The 24,159-nt window shown below is 37.7% G+C and overlaps 1 pseudogene; it reads left to right on the top strand.

Annotated features, from left to right (window-relative positions):
* The first annotated feature begins 14,493 nt into the window (after window positions 1-14,493).
* Window positions 14,494-23,511, top strand: LOC143572180 (uncharacterized; annotated as a pseudogene).
* The last annotated feature ends 648 nt before the right edge of the window (window positions 23,512-24,159 follow it).

Raw genomic sequence — 24,159 nt, 5'->3', positions numbered from 1 at the left:
TTATTGGTCAAAAATTTCACGAGACGCAACCCCAAGTTTTCTAAACACCCATATTCCAACTCAACCTACCGTCTTAAACCAACCACCCTTCAACTACAAAAGCTTTCCCATGTACTCAAGTCTTTCCTTAATATGAACGAAACCTAAAAATCCAAAAGTATACCCTCACCAACTCAAGCCCCCATGCAAATCCAGGATGTACAACATTAATCCAACAAAAAGCCTTAAATACCGACACTTTTACGCCACGAAAACCTATCAAACTTATCATTCAAATGCTTCAAGGACACGACAAACACATTCACCAAATGCCTTGGACATAAACAAACCAAAGCTTACCCAACTGTGACTCAATCCTTCGATCCATGATATGTCAAATCACAAACCATGTCGCCACACCATTCTAATCCAACCATAGGGTTTGATATCAAAAGTAGCAACCTCAAACACTCCTTACAAAATACAGGTATAAACCAAATTTAAACCCAAACTAGCCAAGATCAAAATTTTCCAACCCATCAACTTAACCCGAGCTCAAATAAGCCAAGCCTCACCTATTAGCCCAACCACTACTCACACAAATCATCTCAGCCTAACCCACTCGAAAGACCTAAACTCAACAAACCCTATCGATTCAACTCAAGAAAACGGAACTACCCAAGCCGACCTAAACACTCTCACTTACTACTAAATTTCCAAACCATTCACCGTACAAAGCCTGAAACCCCTCCCTACGCATGCAAGCTTCGAACTAGTGTATTCATAACAACCTCATGTGTTCAAATAATCACTTTTAAATTATAAACTCTAAAAATATGTGTGTGTGTGTGTGTGTGTGTGTGTGTGTAATATTGTCATGGCAACAAAAATTTTTTTGATTATGAGGATTTGTTTTCAAAGGTTGTTAAAAGATTATATGTGTAATTTCAAGATTTTAAACATTGTCACCTAAGATGATAAATCTCTTAATAACTTTATAAATACGAGGTTTCATTTTGAATGCTGAATGTGGGATTTATTTAGTAACAAATTACAACTTTCCCCACTTTGCATAAACGCAATGATCATGACTTCATAAATCTTTTTGGGACGCATTTATAAATACCCTATATACTAGACTTTGTGTCATGAGTTTTTGTTCAATAACGACTTACGCGAATTATTACCTCTTATTATCGCAAGCATCATTTCTTCATAAATTATTTTCATCACGACAGCTTTATGTATACAAATTCCTTTGACAATTTAACTTACAAGATTTTTCATTTGATAGCAATTTTAAATGTCTCTCCAGCTACGCATTACCGCGACGCTTTGTTATTACGTATATTCTTGGAAACAATAAGACGGCTTCACTTGAGACTTCATTTTCGATTTTATTCTTATATTTTTCCGAAGAGAATGTGATACGCGATTACATATTTTGTCATTTATTTGGGTCTCATGGATTTTTATGATTTTTTTTCATTTGATAAGATGTTTCGATGACAATATTATGCCCATGAGATTTCATTTTGGTGTTTTTGATTTTGACCAAATTCAAGTTATTATATAACAATTTGTGTAATACTTTCGAAATCTTAACTTCGCCAAAAATCTTGTTTATCTTTTAAACGATATTTTCATGGCTATGTTATTTATATTTGAGCATTTATGCAAACTCGATTCTATACATTATTCTATATCACTTCATCTAACCTATTAACGGCCTATGTGTGGCTGTCTACAAGTTTTGGCGCTATTAGAAACCGTTATTATAATGGCGATTATATAAATAGTTTCACAATAGTAGCCGTATTCAAGTTTTATCACATTTCATTGATTGTTTTGGTTGTTAACCAAATGCTATATTATTTATGTTGATACACGTATGCGTCACCCCAAGGAAAACTCACCTCATTCTCGTGTTGTTACATTTCATGTAATCATATCCTCATATACGTATAACCTCAAGTTTGTTCACGTGTGAAACTCATCGTACGATGCTATTATTAATTGTAACATTGTTTACCTCGACTTCATGTACTCACATTTCAGGTTTCTCATTTTCACTCTTTGGATCCTCGTTTCACTTATTAGATTTCACATTTCCATTTATCAGAGTTCTCATTATTAAAATTTCACTCATCAGATTTTATACTAATTTAGTGACCCGACTCTCAACTATGGGTTTTAATGATTTACTTATTCTTCACATTGAGAGCATTTGACTTCAAATCTCGTTCCATATTGTTTACCCTAAAATTTTATATTATTCGATCGTCGTTACCTATTTAAACCAAATTAATATTTTCACCTTGGTTTATATTTTTAGATTTAATTGGTTCAATTATTTATTCCATTTTCCTACTTATTTAAAAAGTCAACCCCATAATTTCCAACCGTGGGTATTATTTATTCAATATGTGTAAAAATTCAACAGATTCATGCACGTTTCTAATGTTTAAGATTTCAAAGTAAATATGTCTTTAAAACCACGCAATAGGACGAACCATGTGGACCATACGACGATCTAAATAATTATGGGTGCACACTTAATTATCGAAATCCCCATATAGAAGCCATTGTAAGTACGGTTGTGTGCGATAACTCAGACCCGAGGATGATGGCAGAAAAATGATAAAATTGCGAAATCATGATATGGGCATGGTGGATACGCCGCTGGTATATCCTATATATAAGTGCCTTTATTATGTTTCTCATTTGTAGCGTTTTTCGAGTCATGCAAGGATTTGACGTTATCCTTTTGCTAAAACAAAATTGTTCATGCAATTATCTTACTGAAAACGATATTCGTTAATAATTACTTTCATTATAAATTTATTTTAATTTTGGGACGAAATTTCTAAAAAGTTAGGGATACTGTGACATTTGTCAAATTCGGGTCTCGAGTTGTATCCGTATTGTAAACTTTTATTTTGTAAAACCGACTCAAACATTTTTAGAACCTTAATTAATTATTATATAATATTATTATAGACCTCGATCATCAATAAATCGATGTTTGTCATATTATAGTGTCGTTAAGAAAAACAAAAAAGATTCAAAATGATTATTTTCGTAAAGTTGTTATAAGTTTTAAAAACCTTTAAACTCATATTAAACTTAAATTGAAACTTAAGGGGTTATTTTAAACATATGTATTATATATATATATATATAAAATAAAAACCCTAAACCTAACACATATTAAACAAAAAAAACCCAGTTCTCACCTACCAACCGCCACTACCGCCGACCGCTTTTTAGGGGACCATAATTTCCCGTCGTCGTCATTTCCGGCTACAAGACATTGCATACCACCGCCATAGTCCGTTATTTGATCACTGGTGCTGCTCCCTGCCTCCGTTCGTCCTTCTGCAACTCTTTTCCGGCGAACCCGCTTTTCCGGCGAGTTCCTTTTCCGGCCGCTACCTCCTCGGGTCACCGCAGATCACCACTCGCCCTTTTACCCTTTCTCCGACACCGACGACACCACCACTCTCCCTTTTTCCCTCCCTCGGCTTTCCGGCGGCTGTCTCCGGCGGCCGGAGCGACGACCACGCGCACCGCCCCTCTTTCTCTCTCGCTGTACTCCCTCTCTCTCTCCGCCTCTCTCTTTCTCTCCGTCACACACACACTCTCTCTCCGTCACACACTCTCTCTCTCTCCCTCTCCGTCTCTCTCTCTCTCTCTCCGTCTCTCTCTTACTCCGTCTCTCTCTCTCTCTTTCTCTCTCCCTCCGGCTCTATCTATCGGCTCCGGCGACCCCCCTTTCCTCCTCTCCGACTTTGAATAAGGTATTAATCGAGCTAATTGGATCTGGGTTTTAATTGATTTTGGAAATGATGATGTTTAAGTGTAAGATTTAAAACTAACTTTTCCTAAATCCTAACTAGATGATCGTTTAGAGTAGTTGGTTGGTGCGGGTGCGTTTAAACTTGAGGTCACGGGTTCGATTCCCTCCGTGACCAATTTTGGTTTGTTTTTGTTAACACGTTATTCAAGTTAATATTACTATTTTTATTAACATTATATTTATTATCTAGATTTTATTATTATTATTACTATTATTAGTATTATTATTGATGTTATTATTATCATTAACAAAACAATTTTTATTTTTCTTATTATCCACTTGTTTATTGAACCGGAACCCATGTCGGGCCTAGTTGCCATTTAACGTCGTCGTCACTCGAGTTATATTTTTATCATTAATACTACTATTATTAGTTTTAACAACAATTCTCAATTGGTAGTATTATTATGTATTATTATCATCATTATCTATATATATATATATATATATATATATATATATATATATATAACATGTTTTAAAATTATTATTATCATTACTATCTTTATCATTAATAACATCATTACAAGCTTTAGTATCTATTCATTTTTTATATAAAACCGAACCCTTGATTTAAACCTGTCTTGTTTCTATGTAATATTGGGTTAGTTATTTAAAAGCCCAATAAAATAATATTATTGTATTTTAAATTATCAATTAAGTACGAGTCCCTAATCGTTAACAAATTAACTGGTAACCCGATTTGCAATCGAACCACCTCGTTCAATGTTTCCAGTGTAGTTTCAACTAAAGTTCAAGTTCATTAATATATTATTTATTCTTTTTCAATTAGCTTTCAAGTCGGATTTGTTCGTTTCGTTCACAAGCTTTCTATATGTCGATCATTTATTAGTTCTCGATTCTTCTATCGAGGTGAGTACTTTCATACCCCGTTTTCCATCTTTCGTTTTGGGGTGACATTTCATACTTATCAAACTAAATGCTTTATTTACTTGAATCTTAAACCCACAAACGTGATTGTATACCTTACTTATATGGTTGCTCGATTTGGTGTTCTATGCTTACATGCTTATGTGTTTATCGCTTTTGGATGGTGGAACTATAAATCCTAGACCATTTGGCAACCCCTCATGGAAAGGTGTCGTTAACGTAATGCAATTAACGATAAGTATAAAATCCTAGACTACTTGGCAACCCCTTGTAGCTAGGTGGCGCTAATGTGATTAGCGATTGTCTATTTATCCAAATCTAGTGCTTTTTTCTACTGTTTTGTATACAAGTTTTGTGCTTTTTATTACTATATACTTATATGCTCAATCTTATGAATTGCTCACCAACCTTTGTCTTGATAAACTTTATTTTATGAAATGTTACAGGTTTGACTTTTGTTGACTTGAGGACTTGATGAAAACGTTACCAAGACTATTAGGATATTAGTAAAACGAATAATATAATTGTTACTTGTATTCAATTTGTTTGTGTGAACGAGATGTGTTGATTTTTGATTTATGAAATAAAATGAGTTGAATAAAATTGTCACTTTAAATAGTGTCTTGTGTTTTTGGGCAATCGGTTGCACCCCGGCATGTTCCACCGCCTTTGGTCGGGGTGTGACACGACCAAAGGCGACGGAACATGCCGGGGTGCAACGGATTGCTCAAGAACATTATGACACTATTAAAGTGACAATATTTAATCAACTCGTTTATTTCATTCAATAATCACAAATACAACTTGTTCAAGATAAAATACAAACAATTTCATCAACAATAAATTTATTAAAGTATCCTAAAGGTATAATCTAAGTGATTAGTCTTCAATCTTCACAAGCAACCTAAAAGTAAACATGTAGCATGCATAAAAATAGATTTGATCAACACGAATGTTGGTGAACAATATACTTGTTTTGATATATGTATATAATGAGGCAAAAATCACAATTCACATGTGTAAATAGAATAAAAATACATAAAAGTAAACCTAAGTTCCTGGGGTGGTAACTATCATGCACTTTGAGCCCAACTGTTACCCCATGTTTAAGTTCATGTGTAAAGACTATTATGCCCCTCAGTTTTCCACCATGTGGTTGATGATTTAATAAAGACAAACTGACAAAAGACGTCCTTTATGTTTGCACGGTTTTTCAATGGACGTCCTTTGGCAAACTTAATGACAGAAAACATCTTTTATGTTCAAAAAATGTTGCATGGTTCGTCCTTTTCACTAATGAAGGTTAGTTTTTCTCGTTATATCCGGTAATGTGCACCTCATGTGAGGGAAATTTAGTCTTTTACCCCCTCAGGGGTTATTTGTGTAATTGATTTAAATCTTTGGGCTTTTAATAAATAAAAGTTTTTTTTCTTTTTAACCATCATCTTCTTCCCCAAATATTCATAACCCACCATCAACATCACAACCAAACACTAGCCACCAACCATCATCATTATCCCATCCAACCTCCCACCACCACCGACAAAACCCACCTCTGTGGTTTTGGATTCATCTCAGAATACAGTGATCAACCATTACCACCCGCCCCATCTTCATCCAAAACCAACACAACCATCTGTCACCCAAAATCAACCTTCCCAACCCCATCTATATGATTTTTAGTAAATTAATTCAACACAAAAATTCAAGATCATCATCTAACCCAACCAGATATTCAACATCAATCCCCGCTTTCCCCTCTCAACGAATGATATGTGATGTGCCATCAAAATCAAACACCACCACAACTAAAACCTTAGATCTATATTCATGACAAACCAAAATCCACCACAATCAAAACCCTAGTTCTGGGCGATGATTTTCGGCGGTGGTTCCGTTGTATTTTGGTGGTGGTATCGGGTTGGTGTTGTTCAGAAGGGGGTGTATGCAGTTGTGGTTATGTCAGTGATTTTTTGGGTTAGGTTTTGTCACACCCCGACTTAGGGCCTAGGCGTGTGACCAATAGTTGGTACCTGCTTTGTAAATACATCAGAGTTGCGGATTTTATTTTAGCGGAAGTCTTGAATAAAATATTATTATATTAAAAACTCTGGTTTAAATACCCGTTTGATATTTCAAATACATTTCTTTCGAAAACATAACTCTTTATAATATTTTGAAATAAATTATCTAAGCCACTAGATAGCATCTAATGACTATAACTCCAATATTCTATTCCTTCTTGTTTGTCTGTTCTAACCTTTTTTGTTTTCCTGTATAATGGTTAGAAAATACGTCAGCACACAGCTGGTGAATGACGCTGACTCTTAAAAATCTTTTCAATACCTTTGTGAAACCAACAATTACCTTTGTGACTACTCATTAGGCACCCAACTAAATTGGGATCAAATTACCCTAAGTACCTTGTACAATTAATTATATACACAAATAATTTCTCATAAGCTTCCGGAGACATGTTGATGATTTGCATGGCCTCGGGAAAATTCCGAGTCACCATGTATGAATGGATCCAGACACATGTATACTCTTAATCAGAGTGTCCGTTTCTTATTATTATAACACAAAGTTTTAAGGATTCATAAATCCTATGCAAACATTCTAACTCTAAAAGAGTTTGTAAAAGTTTAGGGCGTATTCACCTTTTCTATTTATAATTAGTTCTGTTACTGATTCATGTTTTCTGTTTTTTTCTTCTTGTTCTGTTACCTCGGACCTATAGTACGAGAATAACCTTTGTATAAATAACCAGATCATCGATCTAGCTTCAGACCTTTAGTCCGTTTTGTATAGCTTTAACCTTGATAAACTCATTTGTTTATATAAAACATTTGGACCTTTAGTCTCTTTCTTTATTTACCATTTTTATGCTACATTTCTTCTTTAGGAAGAAACGTCTATACCGATTTTTTTCTTTAAGAAGAAATATTAATTTAACTATACTCTTTGAATATTATATTTCTTAATAATAAAGAAATATTATTTTAATTATACTCTTTGTATGTAATTGCTTACGTTTCTTATTCAAGAAGAAACAATATTTTGTCTATAACCTTTGTTTAAGAAAAGTTATTTAATACTAAATGGTATTCAAGGTTCAGCTATATCTCCGACTATGGTCTAAGCCATTTGTAATAATAAAATAATATTTAGGCAGAACCCCTACCTCGCACAGTATTCGGAGTTAGATAGTCCTAAGTTTATATTTGCAACCCTTCTACTTTATATGCACGTTTATCGAGGCGTTCTTAATCCACATTTCTTGGCACGCAAATCGAGGTGATGAGTAGGTGTCGCCGATTTGTTCACGTACTATGAGACGGAATGTCGGGTTACTTTTGGGTGGCACACACTTCGAGGAAACACCGAGTATTGACACGGTTTACGAGGTGATATTTGTCGGGTCGGTGGCACGCAAAACGGTGTAGAGAAAGAAAGTAACTTAGAGAGTGTGGGAGGTGTGAGGGGAATGAGCCGTGAGGCTCCCCTTTTATACTTGATTTTGGGTCCCATCGCGATACAAGATGGGCTCCTCTTTTAGCTACGCGACGCCGCCATTTCTGCATGAATGCCACGTGTTGACATGTGGCCTGCCCTGCTGCCACGTGTCACCAGAGTGTGGCACGTGTCCCTGTTGTCAGGCCATGTCATCGCGTATCGCAATGACATTGTGGCTTGGGTGATCGCGTATCGCGATACCGCCCAAACTTTTGGTTCAGTGAGGCTCCATCGCGTTACGCGATGGTTCCTTGGTATTGCCCGTCACGTATCGCGATGGGTTAAGTTATCAGATTTTTCACTTTTAGTCCTTTGTTTTTAGAAGCTTGTTACATCTAGGTATATTTCTCGTTATCCAAAAATACTAATGCGGCTCTCAAAGCGGCTCGCGGCGATGCGAGCGTGCGAAGTGCAAAGTGCGCCATCAAAGCCCCACATTGCGCCCAACGCCCTTCGTCGTCGCCTTCGCCATCGCCCGAGCCCGAGCCCGTGCACGTGCGCGTCGGGTGCTTCGCACCCTCTGCTAGGACCACTTGGTACATGCTAAGCATAAAAGAATATAACTATGGAAATTCTATCTCTTATAAAGAGCTTACATTTCTTTACCACTTTCCATGTGGGATGGGATTTATATTTCTTATTTATACCCAAGTAAAGTGCTTACACTTTCTTACATCCTTTCATGTGGGATGGGGTTTTCTTTTATTATTTTCTTTATGGGAAAACTTAACTTAGGAAATATTTTTATTTCCTTATTTTTCTTATATTTCCTTATTTAATATTTTCTCATGACTTGTCTATATATTATTTTTGATCCCTCAACTTTCCTAAGTTGTCAAATTTGGATCAAAATTTTGGGGATGTTACATCCTCCCGACCTTGAAATGAATCTCGTCCTCGAGATTCGTTGTCTTAAGTGTAAATGGTTCTTACTTTTCAATTGTTTATTAGATTCTATCTAACCTGAACATAGAATTGCCGAGGTTTCTTTTTTTTTTTTGTGGTTAACTTACATCTTTGAATGATGTAACCAGTTAATAGTTCAGAATATTATTAGTAAATATAAATTGATAAACACAGTGATCAGTTGTGTTTAACTATTTATCTTACCGTTCGTATTCTAAACATTTACCGATGTTAACTACATTGCTGTTTTAATTTAGTATGTCGAATCTATTCCTGTTGTTTAGATTCAGTCTATCGAATCCATTCTATCCTTGATCTTGATTAATGATGTTCTCTATATTCTAACGGTACCCTTGTACTTGGGCTTTAATCACATTTGCTATACTTTAGCAATTGTATTTCTTAAATATCTTCGAGCTCTTTTCCTTTGACTTTTTGATCAACCATAGTTGGTAGATAATTCTATCAGTTGGATTCCTTGAATATCTTGATATTGATCGGAAATTCCTTAATATACGTGTCCTCGTATATTTAAACAGTTTCTAATGTTTGACGTATCCTTTCTTTCTAATCATCATCCTAGATGATACATTATCTCAACGGTTATACCTCTGACTATCCTTTAGAGGTAATGAATATAAGCATTCTTTTGTATTAACACGATCTGTATGCTACTATTTCATTTATAATATAGGGAATTAAATACCCTTCTTTGATTACAAAACTTCTCGTTTGGAAACGATTTAATATACAAAAGTTAGCTAATCTATCTTTGATATAATCTTATCATTCATAAATCTTGATTAGCTTTTCTTTTCGGGCATTCGGTCTTAAAGTGACCCGTTTCTCCACATGTAAAACATACTCCTAACTCTTTCGACATTCTTCTATTGTGTGTCCTGCTCTCTTGCAGTATGCACAATTATTTGTATTTTCTAGTCGACATTTTCCAGTATGTTTTCTTCCACAAGTTTTGCATGTTGACTTGGGAGTAATTTCTTCTTTCTCTAATTTATCGGAATCTTTTGGTTTCTTGGCTTCTTTGTCTTTCTTCTTTTCTTCTTCTTGATTCCTTATCATACTGTTGACTAAGTATCCGGCCAATTCCATAGCCGAATCAACTGTTTTTGGCATACTGGATCGTACCATATCTCTTATTTCTCTTGTTAGTCCATATATGTAACGAGTTACTTTATTATATTCCGGAGTTACTATATGTGGAACCAGTCGGCGGTACTCTAGGAATTTAGTGTTATATTCCCTAAGATTTGTGCCAATAACCTTGTGATTCCATAACTCGGTTTGAATTCGATCCATTTCATGAGTTGGGCAGAATTTCTTTAATATAAGACCTTTGATGTTTCCCAACTTAAATTATACATTGTTTCTCGACCCTTGTTTTGAATCAGGGTATTCCACCATTCAAGAGCTTCTCCCATGAACATTTGTGAAGAATACTGGATAGCTTCCTCACCGGTACATTTGCTTATGATGACGATTGATTCTTGTTCTTCTAGCCATCTCATAGCAGTTATACCATCTGAGTCTCCATGAAATTATTTAGGATTGTAAACTTTAAAGTTCTTAAAGTTGCATCCTTTTTGGGTCTTACATTTCTTTTGTTTCTTATTCCTTGAATTATTATCAGATGTAGAGCTATCTTGAGCCTCTTCCTTTCTTGAATGTACAGATTTACTTTTACTTCGCTTGTTGAATTTTGATTTACTTTGATTTATAGAAATATCTTTGATAGCTTCCTTAATCATCTTTTGAATTCCTCCTATATAATGGGCGGGAATTTCATTATCTTTATTTTCAACGTTCTCTTCATTCACAATTTTCTTAGGAGGACTGTTGTGAGAGTTTGCACTTTCTTCTCTTGACATACTACAATAAAATTTGTAAAAGATAAGTCCAATATTCTAAGAATTCAAAACATATCTTTTATTCATCTTATTATAGTTACAAGAGTGCATATTATTTGTTACAATTATACTCTCTATAATTACTAAGGTTTTATTTCTTCCAACGAATGACAAATTTCTTAATCTTGCTATCTTTCTTGATGTTTTTGTTAGCCTCCATTTCTTTTTCTTCTACTTCCATTTCCTTCACTGTTTCTTCATTTTGAGTGTGAGCAAAGTAAGGATCTTGAGTTGCCGGAAAATTAAAATATTCTTGTCCGTGAGGATATTCTTCCGGATAAGTCATTACTTCTTTTTCCCTTGACATCATTGGTTTCTTAGATCTACTTGATAGGTCTCCATACGTATTCTGATTTGGAATAATCTGAGCTAGCGGAATGTTAGAATCGAATGAATCTGAATCTTCCTCCATTTTTATTTGGCATGTACTTTCATCGCTAGATATAGGAATTGGGAGAAAAGACGTTCCCATAAATCCTTTTCCTTTACCAGATCGAGGCTGACATGATCCTTGGCTAGATTAACAATCGGACATCTGCGCAAGGTTAGATTTTAGGATAGGGAGACGCTACTATCTAATTTGTTTTGTTTATATCTTATCCGTAGTAGTTTTGAATAATTTCTTGATACTTTTCAACCAAGTATCCGAATCAGTATTTGTGAGGGGAATGAGCCGTGAGGCTCCCCTTTTATACTTGATTTTGGGTCCCATCGCAATACGCGATAGGCTCCTCTTTTAGCTGTGTCGCGTATCGCGACGCCGCCATTTCTGCATGAATGCCACGTGTTGACTGTGTCCTGCCCTACTGCCACATGTCACCAGAGTGTGGCACGTGTCCCTGTTGTCAGGCCATGTCATCGCGTATCGCGATGACATTGTGGCTTGGGTGATCGCGTATCGCGATACCGCCCAAACTTTGGGTTATGTGAGGCTCCATCGCGTTACGCGATGGTTCCTTGGTCTTGCCCGTCGCGTATCACGATGGGTTAAGTTATCAGATTTTTCACTTTTAGTCCTTTGTCTTTATAAGCTTGTTACATCTGGGTCTAATTCTCGTTATCCAAAAATACTAAGGCGGCTCGTGGCGATGCGAACGTGTGAAGTGCAAAGTGCGCCATCAAAGCGCCACATTGCGCCCAACGCCCTTCGCCGTCGCCTTCGCCATCGTCCTCTTCCTCGCCCGCGCCCACGCTCGCGCCCGTGCCCGTGCCCGAGCCTGTTCGCGTGCGCGTCGGGTGCTTCGCACCCTTTGCTAGGACCACTTGGTGCATGCTAAGCATAAAAGAATATAATTATGGAAATTCTATCTCTTATAAAGAGCTTTCATTTCTTTACCATTTTACATGTGGGATGGGATTTATATTTTTATTTATACCCAAGTAAAGTGCTTACACTTTCTTACATCATTCCATGTGGGATGGAGTTTCCTTTTATTATTTTCTTTATGGGAAAACTTAACTTAGGAAATATTTTTTATTTTCTTATTTTTCTTATATTTCCTTATTTAATATTTTCTCATGACTTGTCTATATATTATTTTTTATCCTTCAACTTTCCAAAGTTGTCCAATTTGGATCAAAATTTTTGGGATGTTACAAGTTTAAAGAAAAAAGAAGAAAAGAAGTTGCAGAGGCGAGATTCAGAGTGGATTTCCGGTGACGGAGGTGGAGGTGGAGGTGGTGGTTAGGTCTCTAACCCCGTTTTTCTGGATCTACAACCGGAGATGAATTCCTAATTGATCAATGCTCTCACTACCATATGGATCTGCAGCCGGAGATGAATTCGATTTCAGTGGTTTCAGGTTGTAGTGGTGGTGGGAACACGGTGGTGATGGTGGTTTTTATGTGGTGGTGATGGTGGAGTAATAAGAAATTTTAGTAAAAGAGAAAGATAGTTTAGAGAGAGAGAGAGAAATAATGAAGGTTTTTTTTGGGGAAGAAGATGGGTTAAAAAGAAATTTTTTATTTATTTATTTAAAGCCCAAAATTTTAAGTCAATTACACAAATAACCTCTGAGGGGGTAAAAAGGCTAAATTGCCCTCACATGAGGTGCACATGACTGGATTTAACGAGAAAAACTAACCCTCGTTAGTGAAAAGGACGAACCGTGCAACGTTTTTTGAACATAAAGGATGTTTTCTGTCATTAAGTTTGCCAAAGGACGTCCATTGAAAAACCGACGTCTTTTGCCATTTTGTCTATAATAAATTTTGAACCCCCGTCAGTTTAGATTATTTCCCTTCAAAATTAAAGTTAACCGATTTTAGATTTTTTTTCGTTTGACTTTCATTTGACCCGATTGAGTTTCACCAATCCAAGAAGTATAGACTTTAAACAATCTTATTCTTGTGATAAAAAAAATCATAATAATCAAATTTATACTAACTTATTAACTTACCTATTAAGGAACTCAATAACAAAAACCATAAATTGTGGTCGATCTGTATTCCATAGGACTTGCAACGGGAGGATTTATGGGAGGTTGTTAAAGAAGGAGATGGCACAACCAAAGATTTGCGTTAATGAGGTGATAAATAAGTGGAAAATCAAGGCCAGGAAATCCTTGTTCATCTTAAAGACAACGAGTGAAGCTGTAATACTAGAAACCAGTTCGGTTTGGTCAACAAAAGTCAAAACGGTTTATGATCTTTTTCGGTTCGACCTAAAACCAACTTCTTGACTGGTTTACGATCGGTTTTTGGCCTGTTTCGGTTCGATTAACCGGTTCGATACCAGTTTCATGTTATGGGCCTGGGTTGCCATCTAAGAAGCTCAAGCTGGATATACAGGAGTCCAAGAAGGTGCATGAACACATAAAGTCTAGGAATTAGTCACATGCATTTGTCAACTTGGTTGCAACGTTCATTTTCTTTTTTATTTGAATAATTAGTTTGAAAAGTAGTGGAACTAGTCTTGAGGGAATAATGGGAAACATGGGGATGCCTAACGTTCTCCAAATTTTAGGAGTTTAGCTTTTGAATTATTCATTTCCGTTTGTTTAGAAAAGGCTATATAAGCCATAGGTTTTATTAATGGATATGCATGAATTGAATTAAGCAAATCTCTACATCTTTCTATTTTCTATCTAAACTCTTCCTATCTTCTTTGGTAAACTATTCGAGAACCATATCATTTCGGTTGAGAGAATTACAAACCGATTCTGAACTGACGGTTCAGTCAGTAAAAAAGACGTTTCAAACCAATTAATTTTTGGTTAAATTTTCGGGTCTGTTTGATTAACCGGCTTTTTTCTCATCTCTAAAGACACTTATTACTACATTATAAAACTTTAAAAAATATATGTAAGGTACAAATTATGAATTAAATATAAAACGTATAATATTTCTTAAAATAATGAAATTATATCATTTCATAGAAACGAACTGCTTATTCCACTCTTTTTCAGTAGGTTTTGTATCATCTCTACTGCATGATCTCAAATTGAAACTAAGATCATTTGCCAAATGATGAACTGCACCAGGTTCCGAACCCGTAATTACTCGAAGACATCTCCGTTCACTCAAAGAATAAAAAATGTTGATGATGCCCTCCAAGTGTTTGATGAAATGCTTCAAAGACAACCTCCACCTTCCATTATCCAATTCACTCAGTTGATAAATGTTATTATGAAGATGAAACATTATTTGACCGCGCTTACACTCTTTAAACAAATGAAGTTGATGGGCATTCATGCTAATATCTATACAATGAACATGTCTATTAATTGCCATTGCCCGCCTTAATCAAGTCGCCTATGGTTTTTCCTTGTTAGCCACTGTGTTCAATCAAGGTCATGCGCCTGATTTGGCCACCTATACGACGCTCATTCATGGATTTGTTATTGCTGATCGCGTTTCTGAAGCTCTTGAGTTGTTCAAGAAACTGATTAGAGACAAACTTTGTGAGCCTAATCAGATTATGTTTGGAAGCGTTATTAACGGGCTTTGTAAAGCAGGTCACACCAGCAAGGCGGTTGAGTTGCTTAGGTTCGTGGAAGCAGGCTCATGTAAACCGTGGGTGGCACAATACAATACGGTCATTGATAGCCTCTGCAAAGACAAAATGGTTGATCATGCGCTCGAAATATTTGGCAAGTTTGTTAGACAAGATATTATTCCATATTTAAATAATGTCTAATTGTATAGGGTCTAGTTTGTATTATTCAAGTCTATATATATCTTGTAATCTCCTTATTATTATTTACAATAACAATTATTTCCCTCTAATTAACTTGGTATCACAGCCAGTTATTCCTAACCCTAATTTCTGCAGCACAAACCTGCCGGCCCTACCTCTATTTTTTTTCCCTGATCACAAATTAGCAGCCTTGTTGCTATCTTCCTCCACTGTACCACCCCTCCGATCTTCCTCTTTCTTTACTTTTCTAAAACCAATTACCTATGGCCACCCTCACTGCTTTTGATCAAAAGGAAAAAGCAGTCCACAACTCCCACAAGTTTGGATTTACCCTCAACTCCGATAACTACAGTTCCTGGTTATTGGTTATTCACCCGTTCTTAGTCACCAATAATCTTTTTGGTTATATTGACAGAACCATACCCTGCCCTCCAACCACTATAACTGTTCATGTTCCTGCAGACCCTCCCAAAGATAATGCACCTGCACCACCACCCGAATCCCAACCCAATCCACAGTAACCGATCTGGCTTTCCAACGATGCACACGTTCGGATGCTCCTTATCTCCACTATCTTTGAGGGCGCTTTACATCATGCCAGAGGCACTCTTACTGCCCGTGACCTTTGGCTTGCCCTAGAGCGGGCCTTTGCACCTCACACTTCTTCCCGAGAATATACCTTAAAAACACAACTTTTAAGGATTGAGATGAAGGCTGATGAAACCCCTACAGCATACCTCCAACGTGCACAAGAATATGCCTCTGCCCTAGCTAATATTAACGAACCCTTGAAAGAAAAAGACCTTGTTATGATGGTTATTTCTGGCCTACGTGATGAATACCATGGCGTTAAGACCACGGCCCTTACTCGTCAATTTGCTTACAACGAACTTCATGCCGTGATTGCTGATCACGACTATATGCTTAAACGTTCTGCCCCAGTTGTTCCACCTACTCAAGCATTCTCAGCCATGGCTCCATCTTCGGCTAAACCCAGCAGAGGCAGCCTTACACCGCCATCAGATGCGGCTGTTCAGGCGGTTCAACAATTGGCGGCCCAACTTGGTGTGCAACTTCAGTTGCCATCTCATCCCCAAGCCTTCTACACTAACCGATCCGGCAACAATCGCTTCAACAATCGGCAGGGTAACAGTCGTGGACGTGGTAGCCCTAATCGCCCGGGTGGCCCTAGTGGTGGAAATCGCAGTCAATCCAGTTGGGCATCAAATCAGAACGTAGTTTATGGATCCTGTCATAGGTGTGGCATAGGGCATCTCCCCACTCACTGTCCTAATCGGGACCCAGCTACTGTTCGCCCAAGACAGCAGCCATCGGCTAATTTTGCAGATACCAGGTCGTATGCTTCTTCTTCTTCTTGGCTCCCGGACACGGGCTCTAGTCATCATGTTGCCCCAGATCTCTCTAGTTTCGAGCATTCTGATGCATATCATGGCGGTGACAACCTCCATGTTGGCAATGGTAAGGGTCTACCAATTTTACATATTGGCTCATCCACATTTAATACCCCAAACTGTACCTTTAATCTTACCAATATCCTACATGCTCCTGAAATTAAACAAAACCTCCTTTCTGTTCAAAAATTTTGTCGTGATAATTATGTTTATTTTGAATTTCACGATTCTTTCTTTTATATGAAGGACAAGTCTACACACACTACCCTCCTCACGGGTCCAAGTAATGATGGGCTCTACTCGCTTCGGCTTCCAAGACAACAAGCTATTTCTAAAACTGCCTTTTTCTGCTCATCGTGCTTCCTCCAACATTTGGCATCAAATATTGGGACATCCTCATCCTTAACTTTTGAAGTCAATGTTGTCTTTTTATCATTTACCTTTAAATAACAATAATTGTTCTGTTTTTTTTTTTTGAACCTTGTTCTATTAGAAAATCGTCAAAATTACATTAGTTATCTTCTACTTTTAAAAGTACACATATTTTAGATTTGATTATTTGTGACGTCTGGGGACCCGCCCCGATTCCATCTAGTGAGGGTCACAACTATTTTCTTTTGTGTGTAGATCACTTTTCCAAATTCATGTGGATTTTTCCATTTAAACATAAATCTGATGTCTATAATATTTTTAAATAGTTTCTGGTTATGGTTGAACGGCAATTTCACACCAAACTTAAACAGGTCCAAACTGATGGGGGTGAAGAATTTCGGTCTCTATCCACGTTCTTTCAATCATTGGGCATTCTTCATCGCCTTTCCTGTCCACACACCAGCGAACAAAATGGTGTTGTGGAACGTCGACACCGACACATGGTTGAAACAGGTCTCACTTTATGTAAGGCCCCGTACCCGGTAGCCCTACTTTAATGTTGGATTTACTCATAAACACAGTTCTACAAATAATAGTTTATTAAAACTTTTCGCGGAATATAAAACATCAACCATTCGTTACAAAACATTAAATCTTTTCTTTGATACCATAACACAAAACATTATAATTAAAACATCTTTACTTCTATCTTCAGATGCCAGCCGTTCAATCCATGTCATGTGCCATCCTCATACTAACTCTATAATCAGCTCACCTGCGTGCATACTAAAAGTCAGCTACGCTGAGTGAGTTCTAGTTAATCAGGCGACATACAATACATACACATATCTTACACACATACATATCTTAACCCTATATAAATATCCATAAGAGGAACGTCACATAATATCTATTAAAAGAACCATGGGTATTGCCCGTGCTATATATATAATCCATAGAAGGACGCTCTGTATAAATTCTCCATAGAAGGACACTCTATATACTTCCATAGAAGGACACTCTATATACTTCCATAGAAGGAACATCCTATATATTTCCATAGAAGGAACACTATGCTTTCCATTAAAGGAACACTATGCTTTCCATTAAAGGAACACTCAATATATTTTATCCGTAGAAGGAACTATGTACATAATTTATTATTTAATATCCATATAAGGAGACAATCACTATACTTGGCAATACATGCAATATCCGAAGATCGTTCACGTACCGACAAGCAATCATCCTTACATTACATACAATATTCAAATCTATATTTATAACATGACAGTACGTGCAATATCCGAAGATCGTTCACGTACCGACAAGCAATCATCTTTACATTACATACAATATTCAAATCTATATTTATAACATGACAGTACGTGCAATATCCGAAGATCGTTCACGTACTGACAAGCTTTCATTCTCATTCAACACATATATAGATAACATATAAATCATACATGGCATACACTTACCAATTTAGAGTAAGTGTATTAACTATCACATCGAGTATGCACACAGCCCCGAAAACATAACAAGGAATAGGGCTGGAAACTCACCTGAACTCGGTTACGTTCACTGTTGATGGTTACTCCTTCCGAGAGGTGTGTACGGCTAACTGTATAACAATTACACGTAACGATTAACTATCACTACCCATATCACGTTTCTAGTATAACAATAGCCCACAACGAACGGGGGTTCGGGGGCAGCGCCCCTGGCAGCAGGGTTCTAGGGGCGGCAGCCCCTAGCGGGGTCCAAGGGGCAGAGCCCCTGGCTGGGGTTAAGCTGTCTTAACACATTTTCCATTAGGATTTTAATATTATCATCCAATTCGCTAACTCATTTACTATAACGAATTAAGCCTAATTCGCTATCTAATTCGTTACATAACCTTCCTTAGTTCGTTATCCAGATTCGTCCCTTATTACCATCTGATTCGTCATCTCATGACTTGATTCGTTATCTCAGCATAGCGAATGATCCTATAACGAATCACCAGATTCGTTATCTTATTTAACGAATGAGTCTATAACGAATTACCAGATTCGTTATCTTATTTAACGAATGGGTGATTAATGAATTAAGGGCTGATTCGCTATCAATTCACACGAATGAGTCCCATTCGTTATGCACGCGTAACGAATTGATCCACCATAACGAACTATCTACAGTTCTTATCCAGATCTTTGACTCTAGGGTCAAAGTCAAAATTGATAAGAACAAGAACAGTCAAACTATATCAGATCTGCGATTAAACGTTCATTTCTTAACGAAACATCATGATTTAGGTATCATTGGAATCGTCTATGCAGCGCCTACAAACCGTAACCATTCACTCGTTCAAATAGTTGTGTTTATAGGGTGCGATTTAGGCATATATATATACGGGTTCTATTAGGCTAACAATTAACCCATCAAATGTTAATCGATTTCCATAAGATTTGTTGCTTTGGACTCGTTTATAACATACTATAACAGATCTATGATTTCCCAAACCAAACCGAACCTATATGAACGATTTCTAAATATAGACGTACCTTAAACGAGTCGGTTTACGAACACGGTTAACCCTTGATGTTGTTTTGGTTCTTCACGAAGATCTAGCACCAATGGGTTCGGGTTTCCACCTTTGAATCTTGGCTCGGGTTATAGGATGGTGTTTGTGTGTGTTTATCAAGGTGTAGGCTATGGTGTAGATTTGGATAAAAATGGAAAGGATTAGGGTTTAAGGGGTATTTATACTCCCTTAAGCCCATGGACCTAAGGCCCATCTTTCCTTTTTGGTCCATCTTTAATTCTATTAACCAAGACCGCTACCCCTAAAGCTTTATTATCATATTATCATATTATCCCACTAACTCAAATAATTCACACGACGTAGGTATAACATTAAATATTATTCTAGAATTTTCGGGATGTTACACTTTACTTGCTCAATCTCATGTGCCACATCGTTTCTGGCATTTTGCCTTTGACACCGCTGTCTACCTTATTAACCGCATGCCTTCACGCTCCAATTCTTCTCTCTCTCCCTTTCAACATATTTTTCGTCATCCACCCGATTACTCCTTCTTAAAAGTATTTGGTTTACAATGTTTTCCCCACCTACGTCCTTACAACAGACACAAAATTGACTTCCGCTCCACTCCATGTGTCTTTCTCGGATATAGCTCCCATCATCATGGTTATCGGTGCTTTGACCCCGAAACCGAGCGGACATACATTGCCCGACATGTTCGCTTCAATGAACTCTGATTTCCATTCAAATCTTCTCAACTTAACAATCTTCACTCTCCTTCACCCTCTCCCGACCCCTATGTCTCTATATATCCCAATCCACCTGACACCGATGACTTTATCCCACCTTCCGTACAACAAAATACCACCTCTACGGCTGCTAGTAACCCACCAGACCAGCCTTCACCAGCTGCTGTCCCAGCCTCCCCAGCAGTGGGAATACCTGTCCCACCTCCTCCACCACCTCCTAGGCCTCCCCTAATTCATACCTACCATCGGCGCCACAAAAGACCCTCCCAAACAGCCACCGAACATCCCCAAATCAGTAACCAGACAGCCTCAAACCAGGCCCAAACCATTACCCAAACAGCTCCTCGTCCTCGACCTTCTAATCTTCGGCCCAACCCAAAACCTACCACACCCTACAACATATCATCCTTTACCTCTTCTACCATCGACCCTAACACCGAACCAGACTCCTTTACTATTGCCAACACTTTCCCTCAATGGCATCAAGCTATGGCAGATGAATACTCGGCCCTTTTGAAAAATGGCACATGGTCACTAGTTCCTCGTGTTCCGGGTTCTAATATCGTCGATTGCAAATGGGTTTACAAGATTAAACGGGATCCAAAGGGGACGATTCAACGTTATAAGGCTCGGTTAGTGGCCAAAGGGTTTCGACAACAACCGGGTATTGACTACAAGGAAACATTCAGTCCTGTGGTCAAGGCAACCACTATTCGTATTGTTCTTTCTTTGGCAATCACGCAAAAGTGGGCCCTTCGTCAGTTAGACGTTCAAAATGCTTTCCTGCATAGAACCTTAAAAGAGACTGTTTATCTCCAGCAGCCACAAGGCTTTGTGGATCCTCACAAACCAGATCATGTCTGCTTACTGCACAAGCCTTTGTATGGGCTTAAACAAGCCCCACGTGCTTGGTTTCATCAGCTGTCTTCCACCTTACATCAGCTTGGGTTTCGAGACTCCAAAACCGATCAGTCTTTGTTTATTTACACCTCCGGGGCCACTGTACTTTATATGTTGGTATATGTTGACGACATCATAATTACAGGTAATGATCCAAAGGCTGTTGATGCGGTTATTAGCCACCTCAGTCGAACTTACCCTATTCAAGATATGGGCAAACTTTCTTATTTTTTGGGTATTGAGATTGTTTCCAAAGGGGCAGACATCATTTTATCTTAACAAAAGTATATTTTGGAGCTTCTACAAAAAGCAGGCCTATTGGACTCCAAACCCTTCTCTTCTCCAATTTCTACATCAGCAAATCTTGCTTTAGAGGACAGTCCAGCATTTGCCAATCCGGCACGCTATCGACAAGTTGTTGGGGCTTTACAATATGCCACCCTTTCCCGTCCGGACATTGCCTTTGTAGTCAACAAGGTCTGCCAGTTTATACAGTCTCCGAAGGAGAATCATTGGTCCGCGGTAAAGCGTATTTTGCGGTACTTAAAGGGTACTCTCTCCCACGGCTTGCTTGTTCAGCAGCAGTCTACTCAAGTTCTCCATACCTATGCAGATTCAACCTTCAACAATCTGTCTGCTTTCTCGTATGCTGAATGGGCGGGGTGTCCAGATGACCGTCGTTCCACGGGGGGATTTTCTATCTATTTAGGGTGTAATCTTGTCTCGTGGTGTGCACGTAAACAGAAAACTGTCTCTCGGTCATCTACAGAATCAGAGTATAAAGCTCTAGCTGATGCAGTTTCAGAACTCACTTGGATACAATCCGTTTTACAAGAATTACGGGTCCCAGTTCGCTCAACTCCTACATTGTGGTGTGATAATCTCGGAGCCACATACTTATCAACCAATCCGGTATTTCATGCCCTCACAAAGCATATTGAAGTTGATTTCCATTCAGTTCGTGAAAGAGTCGCTAGAGGTCAACTCTCAGTACAATTCATCACTACAGATGATCAGATTGCCGACATCTTTACAAAGCCTCTGTCTACTCAGCATTTTCTCTTTCTTCGATCCAAGCTAAGAGTCACTTCTCGGCCTTAGCTTGCGGGGAGATGTTAGACAAGATATTATTCCATATTTAAATAATGTCTACTTGTATAGGGTCTAGTTTGTATTATTCAAGTCTATATATATCTTGTAATCTCCTTATTATTATTTACAATAACAATTATTATTCCCTCTAATTAACTAAGTTGACTGAAAAGGGTGTCCGTGCAGACATTATGACATACAACTCTTTGTTTCAGGGTCTATGTAACTTTGGTCGCGAGACGGAAGCTGCAAAAATGTTGATGGATATGGAGATGGTAGGAGTATCTCCGTCAGTCGTTACCTTTAGTATCTTGGTGGATTCCTTTTGCAAGCAAGGATCCGTACAAGACGCAGAGCTTGTTGTACAGGAAATGGTACGAAGAGGACTACATCCAAATGTAATCACGTATAGTGCACTAATTGATGGATACTGTTTCCGTGGTGAAACAGATGAAGCAGAGAAAGTTCTTGAAGGTATGATGGAGAGAAATATCTTGCCCGATATCATCACGTATAGCAGCCTGATAAACGGATACTGTAAGAAGAAGAAAATTGATAAGGCCATGCATCTTTTTCAAGAAATTCAAGACAAGGGTTTGATTCCTGATGTTTTTACTTACAGTTGTATGATACAAGGTTTGTTTGCGTCAGCGCGTACGGCAATGGCTATACAACTCTTTAAGAAGATGCAAGCAAAGGGCCCGGCTCCCAAGATATTCACCTACGGTACCTTTTTGCATGGAATGTGCAAAAACTCTCAGTGTTCTGATGCATTGTTTCTTTTTCGTTCACTTGGAAGTAAAGATTTGATGGAAGATGTAGGGTTGTATACTATACTGATTGATGGTTGTAGCAAACGTGGGAAGGCTAACTTGGCTATGGATCTGTTTGATGAACTTTTATTGAAAGGATTGAACCGAATGTTAGGACCTATAATGCTATGATACGTGTATATTGCCAAGAAGGGTTGTTGGTTAAAGGTAAAGAACTGCTAAGAAAGATGGAAGAGAGTGATTGTTTGCCTAATAGTGTCACTTACAATGTCATTGTTCAAGAGTTGTTGAAAAAAAACGAGTATGTAGAAGCTGAGAATTTTCTTGAAGAAATGATCAACCGAGGCTTCTTGCCTAATTCTACTACTTTTTCGATGGTGCTAAGACTAATTCCAAAAGTAGGACAAGAATCTCGTATGCGAACCATCCTCCTAAAACTAACAAGTGTAGAAAGAAATGATGAGTGAATGCCTAAGAACCCAAGTTTTAGTATTTTATAAAAGTTCAAAATAATTACGATTTGGTTACACTAAATCACGAATTATTTGTATGTGGGTTGGGGTTAGGAGTCAGGAGAGCTAAGGGTAAAATGGACATTTAAGCGTTTTTATGGGAATTTTAGGATTTGTTATCGGCATTTTATCCTCCTAAATTTTTTTTATACTTTCCATACATCCTAAGCTATAAAAGCCTTGTTCGGTCACATACTGAGTCTTTTTTAGAGTCTTGGCCTTTATTCTTTTATTTGAGCCGGTCAGGTCGTGGTCTATTATATTGATGGATGAATGAAATTGGGTCAAGATATTATCAAATGGGCGCTCGGGCTATGGAGTTTATGATGATACTGCATGCAATCATATGTGGTGACTAAATGATTGCAGCTGGTGTATTCAAAATTGGGAAGTCAATTGTCATGATAATAGAAAAGTCAACAGCTGGTGTATTCAAAATAATGTAAAATGTCACAAGTAAGATGCTTTATAATGAACCTGAATGTGGTGGATTTGGCTTATGGAATGAAGGGTAACACTGCATATATAGGTTGGGATGGTGCTATTTCTTTTGGACAGATGTTATGCATCTTGTTGAAGTCCTAATTGTCAGAACATGGTTAAAG

Source organism: Bidens hawaiensis, unplaced genomic scaffold (assembly GCF_021521415.1).
Source record: "Bidens hawaiensis isolate Kalapana, Puna unplaced genomic scaffold, B.hawaiensis_p1.1 tig00025758_1, whole genome shotgun sequence".
In the NCBI taxonomy this organism is placed as follows: domain Eukaryota; kingdom Viridiplantae; phylum Streptophyta; class Magnoliopsida; order Asterales; family Asteraceae; genus Bidens; species Bidens hawaiensis.
This window is presented reverse-complemented; position numbering and strand designations above follow the sequence as displayed.